This window comes from Hypanus sabinus, chromosome 6, assembly GCF_030144855.1.
Source record: "Hypanus sabinus isolate sHypSab1 chromosome 6, sHypSab1.hap1, whole genome shotgun sequence".
In the NCBI taxonomy this organism is placed as follows: domain Eukaryota; kingdom Metazoa; phylum Chordata; class Chondrichthyes; order Myliobatiformes; family Dasyatidae; genus Hypanus; species Hypanus sabinus.
This window is the reverse complement of record NC_082711.1, coordinates 12,746,772-12,759,428: the sequence shown is the minus strand read 5'-3', so window position 1 is coordinate 12,759,428 and position 12,657 is coordinate 12,746,772.

Sequence of the window (12,657 nt, the reverse complement as noted above, 5' to 3'; positions counted from 1 at the left end):
CTACGTTCACCCGGGGTGCAGAGAGAGACATGGTTTACAGTCTCTACATTAATTTGGCGCCGAGGCAATTGTGCCACCAACAAAGCCATTGAGAACGTGTTCAAAGGGCAGTGTCTTGAAGTTCAAAGCAGATTTATTAAGAAAGTACGTATATATCGCCTCTCAAAGTCCAACCCCTAGTCACCCATCATGAGAGGTGGAACTGGGTAAGGCCGGCTGACAGGGCTCTGGCGGAACTGTATCGGCCAATCCCCTCTACAGGGGATACAATGGATTGCAGAAACATTGACGAATTCCAACCACACTATTGACTTGAGAGGACAATGGAGATGGGTGGTCATCGAAGGAGCTAAGGGTCATTAGTAAGCAGGTAACATATATGTCACCATATCCAACCCTGAGATCCACTACCTTGCTGATGTTCACAGTGAATACTAAGAAACTCAATAGAATCGATAAAAGGCTGTACACAAAGACAGACCAATGTGGCAACCATCACTAACAACCTCAGCATCTAGGAGATGCCCACTTCTCGTTACTACCATCACAGGAGACTGAAGACTCAATGTCTTAGGAAACATATCTTCTCCTCTACCACCAGATGTCTGGACAGTCCGTGAACCCCTGCGATATGACTCTATGATTTATGAACTCTACTCCCAACAAAACCTTCTGTGATTTGGAATCCATCCACCTACCACTGAGAAGAACTAGAGCTATCACAAAAATACTTTATTTAGAAATTCATTCAGTCACTGCTCCCAGCCAGGAGGGCCTCGTCATCCGTGTCCCCTCTTTATAAACATCTTGTAAAACCCACCTACCTCACTGATCCTATTCAGGTTGTTATGTACCCCTAGGGTTCATAGTTGCTGTGGACAATCACTTTAAAAATGTCAGGAGAATGAGACTGGCTTTTGGACACTGTTTGAGCTGTTACAAAAAGAGAGAGGGAGGTGTCCAGCGCAATGAGAGAGAGAGAGAGAGAGAGAGAGAGAAGGAGACAGAGAGAGAGAGAGAGAGAGAGAGAGTGAGAGAGAGAGAGAGAGAGAGAGAGAGAGAGTAAGAGAGAGTGTGTGAGAGAGAGAGAGAGAGAGAGAGAGAGGGAGAGAGAGAGAGAAGGAGAGAGAGAGTGAGAGAGAGAGAGTGTGTGAGAGAGAGAGCGAGAGGGGGAGAGAGAGAGAGAGAGAGAGCGAGAGTGAGAGAGAGAGTGAGAGAGAGAGAGAAGGAGAGAGAGAGTGAGAGAGAGAGAGTGTGTGAGAGAGAGAGCGAGAGGGGGAGAGAGAGAGAGAGAGAGAGCGAGAGTGAGAGAGAGAGTGAGAGAGAGAGAGAAGGAGAGAGAGAGAGAGAGAGAGAGAGAAACTGCTGGAAAGATTGGTGTTATGGTTTCTCTGAAAGTTGTTCAGCTTTCCGCAAGGACACTTGCCTGCTTGATACAGTTCCTGCGGAGAGAGGAGTGTGGAGCAGGTTGATGGACAGCTGGTGTCCAACGTGTGGAGATAAAAAGCAGGTCCGCTGATACACAGACAGACACACGGTTTTGGAGTCTGGATAAGCTTGATGTACCCACGGGAAGGTGGGGGTTTTGGAGGATCGATTTGGGGAAATCGATCAGCAGCTCTCGCAGTGCAGAAAGGGTGTAACCGATGGGGAGTTATTTGTGTGTCCAACCCTGGCCTGGGTTGATAACTCGACCACAGGAGAACGGTCACCTTGGTTATGGTCACAGTCGGTGACTTTAAAGGAAGAGAAGAGGAGAGAGGAAGGTTTGAAACAGAAGAAACCCAGTGACAAAGAGGTCACTGTTTGGACTCTCTCCTCTGTAGCCCGTAAGGGTGAGTTTGAGTTCCATTCGAATACGAAGGTGTGACTGTCACGTAGTTAATCCACAGGAGTGGGTTCTCTGGTGAGGGGGAAACCTTTGCGATTACTACTTGTGTGTTATCCTTGTCTGGGTGTGGTAGTTCACTGAAGAAAGTCACCCCTGTGGCAAGTCACTGTAGGAGTTATTTTGTATGTCATGGAACCGGATTAAGTGGCTATCACAGTTGTGTGTTTGAGGTAGCCTTGTGTGGAAACTACCTGTGTGTGATAATCCGGGCTTGGGTTGGTAGTTTTCCCATTTGAAGATGGTACATCAGTGATAAGCTACTGTGGGTGATAATCCATACGTGGATTCTGTTTGAGTATCCTGTGGCCGCCACTTTGGGATGACCCGTAGCTGATTTCAGGTGTTGTACCGCTTGTGTTGAAAGGATATTCGTTGAAGATCACTGTCGGTGATACTTTGTGTGTGGAGTGGAACAACTTCAGAAGATAAAACCTACTGTTATTGTTATTTTGGAATATCGACATAATTGCCTTCTCACAACATACGCCTTTGGATTACAAATCTCTCTCTCTCACCAACAACTGCAACCTCATGCACTGAACTGACCTTTCTTACATATCATCGTAAGACTGTACCCGTTTACCCCTAGGTTTGAAAGAGCCTAGTTTTGTTCCCATTTCCACACACACACATGTATATATATCTCATTGCTAACCTGTTCAATAGATCTGCATTCATAGTACAGTATTGCTTAGTTACTAATAAACGCTATTAGTTCATAGCAATACCAGACTCCAGAGTGTTTTCCATTTCTACTGGTTCTTTGACCCGGTCATGGGCACGTGTCAAGATGTTTTAGCCCATAGGACATTGGAGCAGGATTAGCTCTTTGGATCATTGAGTCTGAGCATCCATTTCATCATGGCTGATGTACTATCCCTCTCAACCCCATTCTCATGCCCTCTCCCTGACACCTTCGACACCTTTACTAATCAAGAACATATGAACCTCCACTTTCACTATACCCAATGTCTTGACCTCCACACCCATCTGAATCTATGGATTCCGCAGGTTCACACCCTCTAGCTAAAGAAGTTCCTCCACATCTGTGATCTAAAAGGACGTCCTTGTGAACTGAGGCCGTGTCCTCTGGTAAGATTGTATTGTTGGGAATGTGTTCACTGGGGCCGAAAGTTCATCGGGAGGATGTGATTATCCCCAAAAGACAATGCCTCAGAAAGGCAGCACCCATCATTCAGGTCTCCCATTTCGCAGGACAAGACCTCAGCTCATTGCTACCAGGAAGGACGTACAGGAGCCCAAAGACCCACACTCAACATTCTAGGAACAGCTTCTTCCCCTCCGCCATTGGATTTCTGAGTGGACAATGAACCCTTGAACGCTACCTCACTATTTTGCTCTCTTTTAGCACTAACTTACCGGTAATTTAGTATTTTAGATATCTCTTATTGCAATTAATAGCTGTTAGCTATTGCACTGCACTCCACAAAACAACAAATTTTATGTCATACACACAGTAGCCACTTTATTAGTCCAGTACACCTGCTCATTAATGTAGATTTCTAATCAGCCAATCATGGGACAGCAACTCAATGCATAAAAGCATGCAGACATGGTCAAGAGGTTCAGTTGTTGTTTGGACCAAACTTCAGAATGGAGAAGAAATGTGATCTAAGTGACTCTGATCGTGGAATGATTGTTGGTGCCAGATGGGGTGGTTTGAGTATCTCAGGAACTGCTGATCTCCTGGGATTTTCATGCACAACAGTCTCTAGAGTTTACAGAGGATGGTGTGAAAATCAAAACACATCCAGTGAACGGCAGATTTGTGGGCAAAAAATGCTTTGCTAATGAGAGGTCAGAGGAGAATGTCCAGACTGGTTCAGGCTGTCAGGGAGGTGACAGTAACTCAGATAACCACACATTACAGTGGTGGAGTGCAGAAGGGCATCTCTGAATACACAACATGTCCAACTCTGAAGAGGGTGGGTACAACAGCAGAAAGCCACAAGCGTACCTAATAAAGTGGCCACTGAGTGTGAGTCAGTGATAGCAAACCTGACTCTGATTCGAATTCAGGTGAAAAGTGTCTAATAAAGGTGAAAAAACGTACAGAAAGGATTCACAAGGATGTTGCCAAGGCTTGAAGTACAGCGAGAGACTAGGCAGGGCTGAGACTGTTTACCCGGAGTTTTGGAGGGTGAGGGATGATGATATGGAGGTTTATCACATCAAGAGGGGCATCAAAAGGATATTAGTCACAATGGCATGGTCAAGGCTGCAGAGGATTGTAGCTTCAGCCAATTCAATCATGGGCAACATCGAGGTCATCTTCAAAATGAGATGCCTTGAGAAGTCAGCATGTCAGCATCCATCATTAGGAACCCCCATCACCTACGGCAGGTTCGCTTCCCATTGCGACCATCAGAGAGAAGGTACAGCAGCCTGGGGACTAGACACTGAGGTACGGGGGCCCGGGGACTGGACACAGGTACGGGGGCCCGGGGACTGGACACAGGTACAGGAGCCTGGGGACTGGACACTGAGGTACGGGGGCCCGGGGACTGGACACTGAGGTACGGGAGCCCGGGGACTGGACTCTGAGGTACGGGGGCCCGGGGACTGGACACAGGTACGGGAGCCTGGGGACTGGACTCTGAGGTATGGGAGCCCGGGGACTGGACTCTGAGGTACGGGAGCCCAGGGACTGGACACTGAGGTACGGGAGCCCGGGGACTGGACTCTGAGGTACGGGAACCCAGGGACTGGACTCTGAGGTACGGGAGCCCAGGGACTGGACTCTGAGGTACGGGAGCCCGGGGACTGGACTCTGAGGTACGGGAACCCAGGGACTGGACTCTGAGGTACGGGAGCCCAGGGACTGGACTCTGAGGTACGGGAGCCCGGGGACTGGACACTGAGGTACGGGAGCCCGGGGACTGGACTCTGAGGTACGGGGGCCTGGTGACTGGACTCTGAGGTACGGGGGCCCGGGGACTGGACTCTGAGGTACGGGAGCCTGGGGACTGGACACTGAGGTACGGGGGCCCGGGGACTGGACACTGAGGTACGGGGGCCCGGGGACTGGACTCTGAGGTACGGGAGCCCGGGGACTGGACTCTGAGGTATGGGAGCCCAGGGACTGGACACTGAGGTACGGGAGCCCGGGGACTGGACTCTGAGGTACGGGAACCCAGGGACTGGACTCTGAGGTACGGGAGCCCAGGGACTGGACTCTGAGGTACGGGAGCCCAGGGACTGGACTCTGAGGTACGGGAGCCCGGGGACTGGACTCTGAGGTATGGGAGCCCGGGGACTGGACTCTGAGGTACGGGAGCCCAGGGACTGGACTCTGAGGTACGGGAGCCCGGGGACTGGACACTGAGGTACGGGAGCCCGGGGACTGGTCACTGAGGTACGGGGGCCTGGTGACTGGACTCTGAGGTACGGGGGCCCGGGGACTGGACTCTGAGGTACGGGAGCCTGGGGACTGGACACTGAGGTACGGGGGCCCGGGGACTGGACACTGAGGTACAGGGGCACGGGGACTGGACTCTGAGGTACGGGAGCCCGGGGACTGGACTCTGAGGTACGGGAGCCCAGGGACTGGACTCTGAGGTACAGGAAACTGGGGACTGAGGTATGGGAGCCCGGGGACTGGACTCTGAGGTACGGGAGCCCAGGGACTGGACTCTGAGGTACAGGAACCTGGGGACTGAGGTATGGGAGCCCGGAGACTGGACTCTGAGGTACGGGAGCCTGGGGACTGGACTCTGAGGTACGGGAGCCCGGGGACTGGACTCTGAGGTACGGGGGCCCGGGGACTGGACTCTGAGGTACGGGGGCCCGGGGACTGGACTCTGAGGTACGGGAGCCCGGGGACTGGACTCTGAGGTACGGGAGCCCAGGGACTGGACTCTGAGGTACAGGAACCTGGGGACTGAGGTATGGGAGCCCGGGGACTGGACTCTGAGGTACGGGAGCCTGGGGACTGGACTCTGAGGTATGGGAGCCCGGGGACTGGACTCTGAGGTACGGGGGCCTGGGGACTGGACACTGAGGTACGGGAGCCCAGGGACTGGACTCTGAGGTACAGGAACCTGGGGACTGAGGTATGGGAGCCCGGGGACTGGACTCTGAGGTACGGGAGCCTGGGGACTGGACTCTGAGGTACGGGAGCCCAGGGACTGGACTCTGAGGTACAGGAACCTGGGGACTGAGGTATGGGAGCCCGGGGACTGGACTCTGAGGTACGGGAGCCTGGGGACTGGACTCTGAGGTACGGGAGCCTGGGGACTGGACTCTGAGGTATGGGAGCCCGGGGACTGGACACTGAGGTACGGGGGCCCGGGGACTGGACTCTGAGGTACGGGAGCCCGGGGACTGGACTCTGAGGTACGGGAGCCCAGGGACTGGACTCTGAGGTACGGGAGCCCGGGGACTGGACTCTGAGGTACAGGAACCTGGGGACTGAGGTATGGGAGCCCGGGGACTGGACTCTGAGGTACAGGAACCTGGGGACTGAGGTATGGGAGCCCGGGGACTGGACTCTGAGGTATGGGAGCCTGGGGACTGGACTCTGAGGTACGGGAGCCCAGGGACTGGACTCTGAGGTACGGGAGCCCGGGGACTGGACTCTGAGGTACGGGAGCCTGGGGACTGGACTCTGAGGTACGGGAGCCCAGGGACTGGACTCTGAGGTACAGGAACCTGGGGACTGAGGTATGGGAGCCCGGGGACTGGACTCTGAGGTACGGGAGCCTGGGGACTGGACTCTGAGGTACGGGAGCCCGGGGACTGGACTCTGAGGTACGGGAGCCCGGGGACTGGACTCTGAGGTACGGGAGCCCGGGGACTGGACTCTGAGGTACGGGAGCCCGGGGACTGGACTCTGAGGTACGGGAGCCCAGGGACTGGACTCTGAGGTACGGGAGCCCGGGGACTGGACTCTGAGGTACGGGAGCCCGGGGACTGGACTCTGAGGTACGGGAGCCTGGGGACTGGACTCTGAGGTACGGGAGCCCAGGGACTGGACTCTGAGGTACGGGAGCCTGGGGACTGGACTCTGAGGTACGGGAGCCCAGGGACTGGACTCTGAGGTACAGGAACCTGGGGACTGAGGTATGGGAGCCCGGGGACTGGACTCTGAGGTACGGGAGCCTGGGGACTGGACTCTGAGGTACGGGAGCCCGGGGACTGGACTCTGAGGTACGGGAGCCTGGGGACTGGACTCTGAGGTACGGGAGCCCAGGGACTGGACTCTGAGGTACAGGAACCTGGGGACTGAGGTATGGGAGCCCAGGGACTGGACTCTGAGGTACAGGAACCTGGGGACTGAGGTATGGGAGCCCGGGGACTGGACTCTGAGGTACGGGAGCCTGGGGACTGGACTCTGAGGTACGGGAGCCTGGGGACTGGACTCTGAGGTATGGGAGCCCGGGGACTGGACACTGAGGTACGGGGGCCCGGGGACTGGACTCTGAGGTACGGGAGCCCGGGGACTGGTCTCTGAGGTACGGGAGCCCAGGGACTGGACTCTGAGGTACGGGAGCCCGGGGACTGGACTCTGAGGTACAGGAACCTGGGGACTGAGGTATGGGAGCCCGGGGACTGGACTCTGAGGTACAGGAACCTGGGGACTGAGGTATGGGAGCCCGGGGACTGGACTCTGAGGTATGGGAGCCTGGGGACTGGACTCTGAGGTACGGGAGCCCGGGGACTGGACTCTGAGGTACGGGAGCCCGGGGACTGGACTCTGAGGTACGGGAGCCTGGGGACTGGACTCTGAGGTACGGGAGCCCAGGGACTGGACTCTGAGGTACAGGAACCTGGGGACTGAGGTATGGGAGCCCGGGGACTGGACTCTGAGGTACGGGAGCCTGGGGACTGGACTCTGAGGTACGGGAGCCCGGGGACTGGACTCTGAGGTACGGGAGCCTGGGGACTGGACTCTGAGGTACGGGAGCCCAGGGACTGGACTCTGAGGTACGGGAGCCCGGGGACTGGACTCTGAGGTACGGGAGCCTGGGGACTGGACTCTGAGGTACGGGAGCCCGGGGACTGGACTCTGAGGTACGGGAGCCTGGGGACTGGACTCTGAGGTACGGGAGCCCAGGGACTGGACTCTGAGGTACAGGAACCTGGGGACTGGACTCTGAGGTACGGGAGCCTGGGGACTGGACTCTGAGGTACGGGAGCCTGGGGACTGGACTCTGAGGTACGGGGGCCCGGGGACTGGACTCTGAGGTACGGGGGCCCGGGGACTGGACTCTGAGGTACGGGAGCCCGGGGACTGGACTCTGAGGTACGGGAGCCCGGGGACTGGACTCTGAGGTACGGGAGCCCGGGGACTGGACTCTGAGGTACGGGAGCCCGGGGACTGGACTCTGAGGTACGGGAGCCTGGGGACTGGACTCTGAGGTACGGGAGCCCGGGGACTGGACTCTGAGGTACGGGAGCCCGGGGACTGGACTCTGAGGTACGGGAGCCCGGGGACTGGACTCTGAGGTACGGGAGCCCAGGGACTGGACTCTGAGGTATGGGAGCCCGGGGACTGGACTCTGAGGTACGGGAGCCCGGGGACTGGACTCTGAGGTACGGGAGCCCGGGGACTGGACACTGAGGTATGGGAGCCCGGGGACTGGACTCTGAGGTACGGGAGCCTGGGGACTGGACTCTGAGGTACGGGAACCTGGGGACTGAGGTATGGGAGCCCGGGGACTGGACTCTGAGGTACGGGAGCCTGGGGACTGGACTCTGAGGTACGGGAGCCCGGGGACTGGACTCTGAGGTACGGGAGCCCGGGGACTGGACTCTGAGGTACGGGAGCCTGGGGACTGGACTCTGAGGTACGGGAGCCTGGGGACTGGACTCTGAGGTACGGGAGCCCGGGGACTGGACTCTGAGGTACGGGAGCCCGGGGACTGGACACTGAGGTACGGGAGCCTGGGGACTGGACTCTGAGGTATGGGAGCCCGGGGACTGGACTCTGAGGTATGGGAGCCCGGGGACTGGACTCTGAGGTATGGGAGCCCGGGGACTGGACTCTGAGGTATGGGAGCCCGGGGACTGGACTCTGAGGTACAGGAACCTGGGGACTGAGGTACGGGAGCCCGGGGACTGGACACTGAGGTACGGGAGCCCGGGGACTGGTCACTGAGGTACGGGGGCCTGGTGACTGGACTCTGAGGTACGGGGGCCCGGGGACTGGACTCTGAGGAACGGGAGCCTGGGGACTGGACACTGAGGTACGGGGGCCCGGGGACTGGACACTGAGGTACGGGGGCCCGGGGACTGGACTCTGAGGTACGGGAGCCTGGGGACTGGACTCTGAGGTACGGGAGCCTGGGGACTGGACTCTGAGGTACGGGAGCCCGGGGACTGGACTCTGAGGTATGGGAGCCCGGGGACTGGACTCTGAGGTACGGGAGCCTGGGGACTGAGGTATGGGAGCCCGGGGACTGGACTCTGAGGTACGGGAGCCTGGGGACTGGACTCTGAGGTATGGGAGCCCGGGGACTGGACTCTGAGGTACGGGAGCCCAGGGACTGGACTCTGAGGTACAGGAACCTGGGGACTGAGGTATGGGAGCCCGGGGACTGGACTCTGAGGTATGGGAGCCCGGGGACTGGTCACTGAGGTACGGGAGCCCGGGGACTGGACTCTGAGGTACGGGAGCCCAGGGACTGGACTCTGAGGTACAGGAACCTGGGGACTGAGGTATGGGAGCCCGGGGACTGGACTCTGAGGTATGGGAGCCCAGGGACTGGACTCTGAGGTACAGGAACCTGGGGACTGAGGTATGGGAGCCCGGGGACTGGACTCTGTGGTACGGGAGCCTGGGGACTGGACTCTGAGGTACGGGAGCCCGGGGACTGGACTCTGAGGTACGGGAGCCCGGGGACTGGACTCTGAGGTACGGGAGCCCGGGGACTGGACTCTGAGGTACGGGAGCCCGGGGACTGGACTCTGAGGTATGGGAGCCCGGGGACTGGACTCTGAGGTACGGGAGCCTGGGGACTGGACTCTGAGGTACGGGAGCCCGGGGACTGGACTCTGAGGTATGGGAGCCCAGGGACTGGACTCTGAGGTACGGGAGCCTGGGGACTGGACTCTGAGGTACGGGAGCCCGGGGACTGGACTCTGAGGTACGGGAGCCTGGGGACTGGACTCTGAGGTACGGGAGCCCGGGGACTGGACTCTGAGGTACGGGAGCCCAGGGACTGGACTCTGAGGTACGGGAGCCCGGGGACTGGACACTGAGGTACGGGAGCCTGGGGACTGAGGTATGGGAGCCCGGGGACTGGACTCTGAGGTACGGGAGCCTGGGGACTGGACTCTGAGGTACGGGAGCCCGGGGACTGGACTCTGAGGTATGGGAGCCTGGGGACTGGACTCTGAGGTACGGGAGCCTGGGGACTGGACTCTGAGGTATGGGAGCCCAGGGACTGGACTCTGAGGTACAGGAACCTGGGGACTGAGGTATGGGAGCCCGGGGACTGGACTCTGAGGTACGGGAGCCCGGGGACTGGACACTGAGGTACGGGGGCCCGGGGACTGGACTCTGAGGTACGGGAGCCCGGGGACTGGACACTGAGGTACGGGGGCCCGGGGACTGGACTCTGAGGTACAGGAACCTGGGGACTGAGGTATGGGAGCCCGGGGACTGGACTCTGAGGTACGGGAGCCTGGGGACTGAGGTATGGGAGCCCGGGGACTGGACTCTGAGGTATGGGAGCCTGGGGACTGGACTCTGAGGTACGGGGGCCTTAAGAGGCAGATTCAACATTTTAGAAACAGCTTCTTCTCCTTCACCATCAGATTTTTGAATGGTCATGAATTCATGAACACACACCACTACTTTAGAAAATAGTACTAGTTGTACTGCCCTTTGGCCCTTAATGTTGTGCCGGCCCTCTAACCTACTCCAAGATCAATCTAAGTCTTCCCTCCCACATAACCCTTCATCTCTCTTCATATCTAAGAGTTTCTTAAATGTCCCTAATGAATCTGCCCTTATCGCTCTTTCTACACACACCACTCTGGTTGAAAAACCTTCCTCTGACATCCCACCCCTACACTTTTAACTAAACACCTCAAAGTTATGCCTCCTTGTGTTCGCCATTTCCGCCCTGAGACCATGAGCACATCTACAGGAAAGCAGCATCCATCATCTGGGACTCCAACCCCCCAGGATATGCTCTCTTCTCACTGCTGCCATCGGGAAGGAGGTACAGGAGCCTCAGGACCCACACCACCAGGTTCAGGAATGGTTATAACCCCTCAAGCATCAGGCTCTTGAACCAGAGGGGATAACTTCACCCAACTTCATTGACTCCAACACTGAACTCTCCCACAACCTATAGATTCACTTTCAAGGACTTTTCATCTCATGTTCTCAATATTTATTGCTGATTTTATCACTATTATTATTTCTTTCTTTTTGTATTTGCATGGTTTGTTGTCTTTTGCGCACTGGCTGAACACCCAAGTTGATGTGGTCTTTCATTGATTCTGTTATCAATTTATTGAATATGCCCACAAGAAAAACTCAGGGTTGTAAATGGTAACCCAGCTCAACTTTGATAATAAATTTGCTTTGAGCTTTGAAAAAGTCTTAGTCTATCCACTTATCATCTTGTAAACCTCTATCTCCTGTTCTCTTTTTGTACTATTCATATTTTATATATTCCTGTTGTAATTTATAGGAAGTTTTATGCATTGCACTGTACTGCTGCTACAAAACAACAAATTTCATGACATACTGTGATAAAAAAAACCTGATTTTCATTCTAAATTTTTGTCTAATACTCGACGGGAGGAGGAAAATTTGAAAGCGACCTGAGGGGGAAGTTATTCACACGCACAGGGTGATTGGATGGTATGACTGAGCTGCCAGAAGGCTCGGCAACCACATCTACACAAATACAAAGATAAGAAAGCTTTAGACTTGCAGGGGTTCCCTACCTGGGGTCCATGGACCCCTTGCTTAATGGTATTGGTCCATGGCATCAAAGGTTGGGAGCCCGTGCTTTAGAAGGATATGGAGCAAACATGGGAAACGAGACCAGCTCAGAAACGGGTGCTTAAAGGACAACTGGAACTACTTTAGAGAATGAATGAGGTTGGTTGGCATGGACGGGTTGGGCCAAAGGACCTGCTTCCGTACTGTTAAAATATCTCTTGACCAAGGCGCAATTAATGTGCCGTGACGCACACACAAAGTGCTGGAGGAACCCAGAAGGTCAGGCAGCATCTACGGAATGGAAGTGAATAAACAGTCGACGTTTTGGGCCAAGACCCTTCGTCAGGACTCAGGACTTAGATCTGCTCCCAACCCCCAACGTCTCCACTCTGACTGCCCACCTCCTTTGTTGCGTTTTCCAGGTTAACGACCAGCCAGTTCAATCACAGCGCCGATTGCGGTCGAAACAGCACACTTTCTGGTGTGGTTTCCTTGGCTATGCGCAGGGAGCCTCGCACAAGCAGGGCACCTCAGATGAAGACCTGAAACTAGAAATGTTTGCACTGCGGCATGTAATTTCACCCTTTAAGTGATTGACATTTTTGGATCCCCAGTTGCCTGGGCTTCAAATATTGGCTGAAGGGTCAGAGAGATGGAGAAATCCCATGCTGGTAACTTCCTCGACTGTATAATTACTAAGATCTTTTCTGGCAGTGGCTTCCTCGCACAACGTGACTCCCTAATCAAGCTCCGGAGAGAGGGAGTGGGATGGAATGGGGTGGGGGGGTACAGGTGTGGCAAAGGACCACCCCCCATGCCCTGGGATACTCACGGTTGCTGC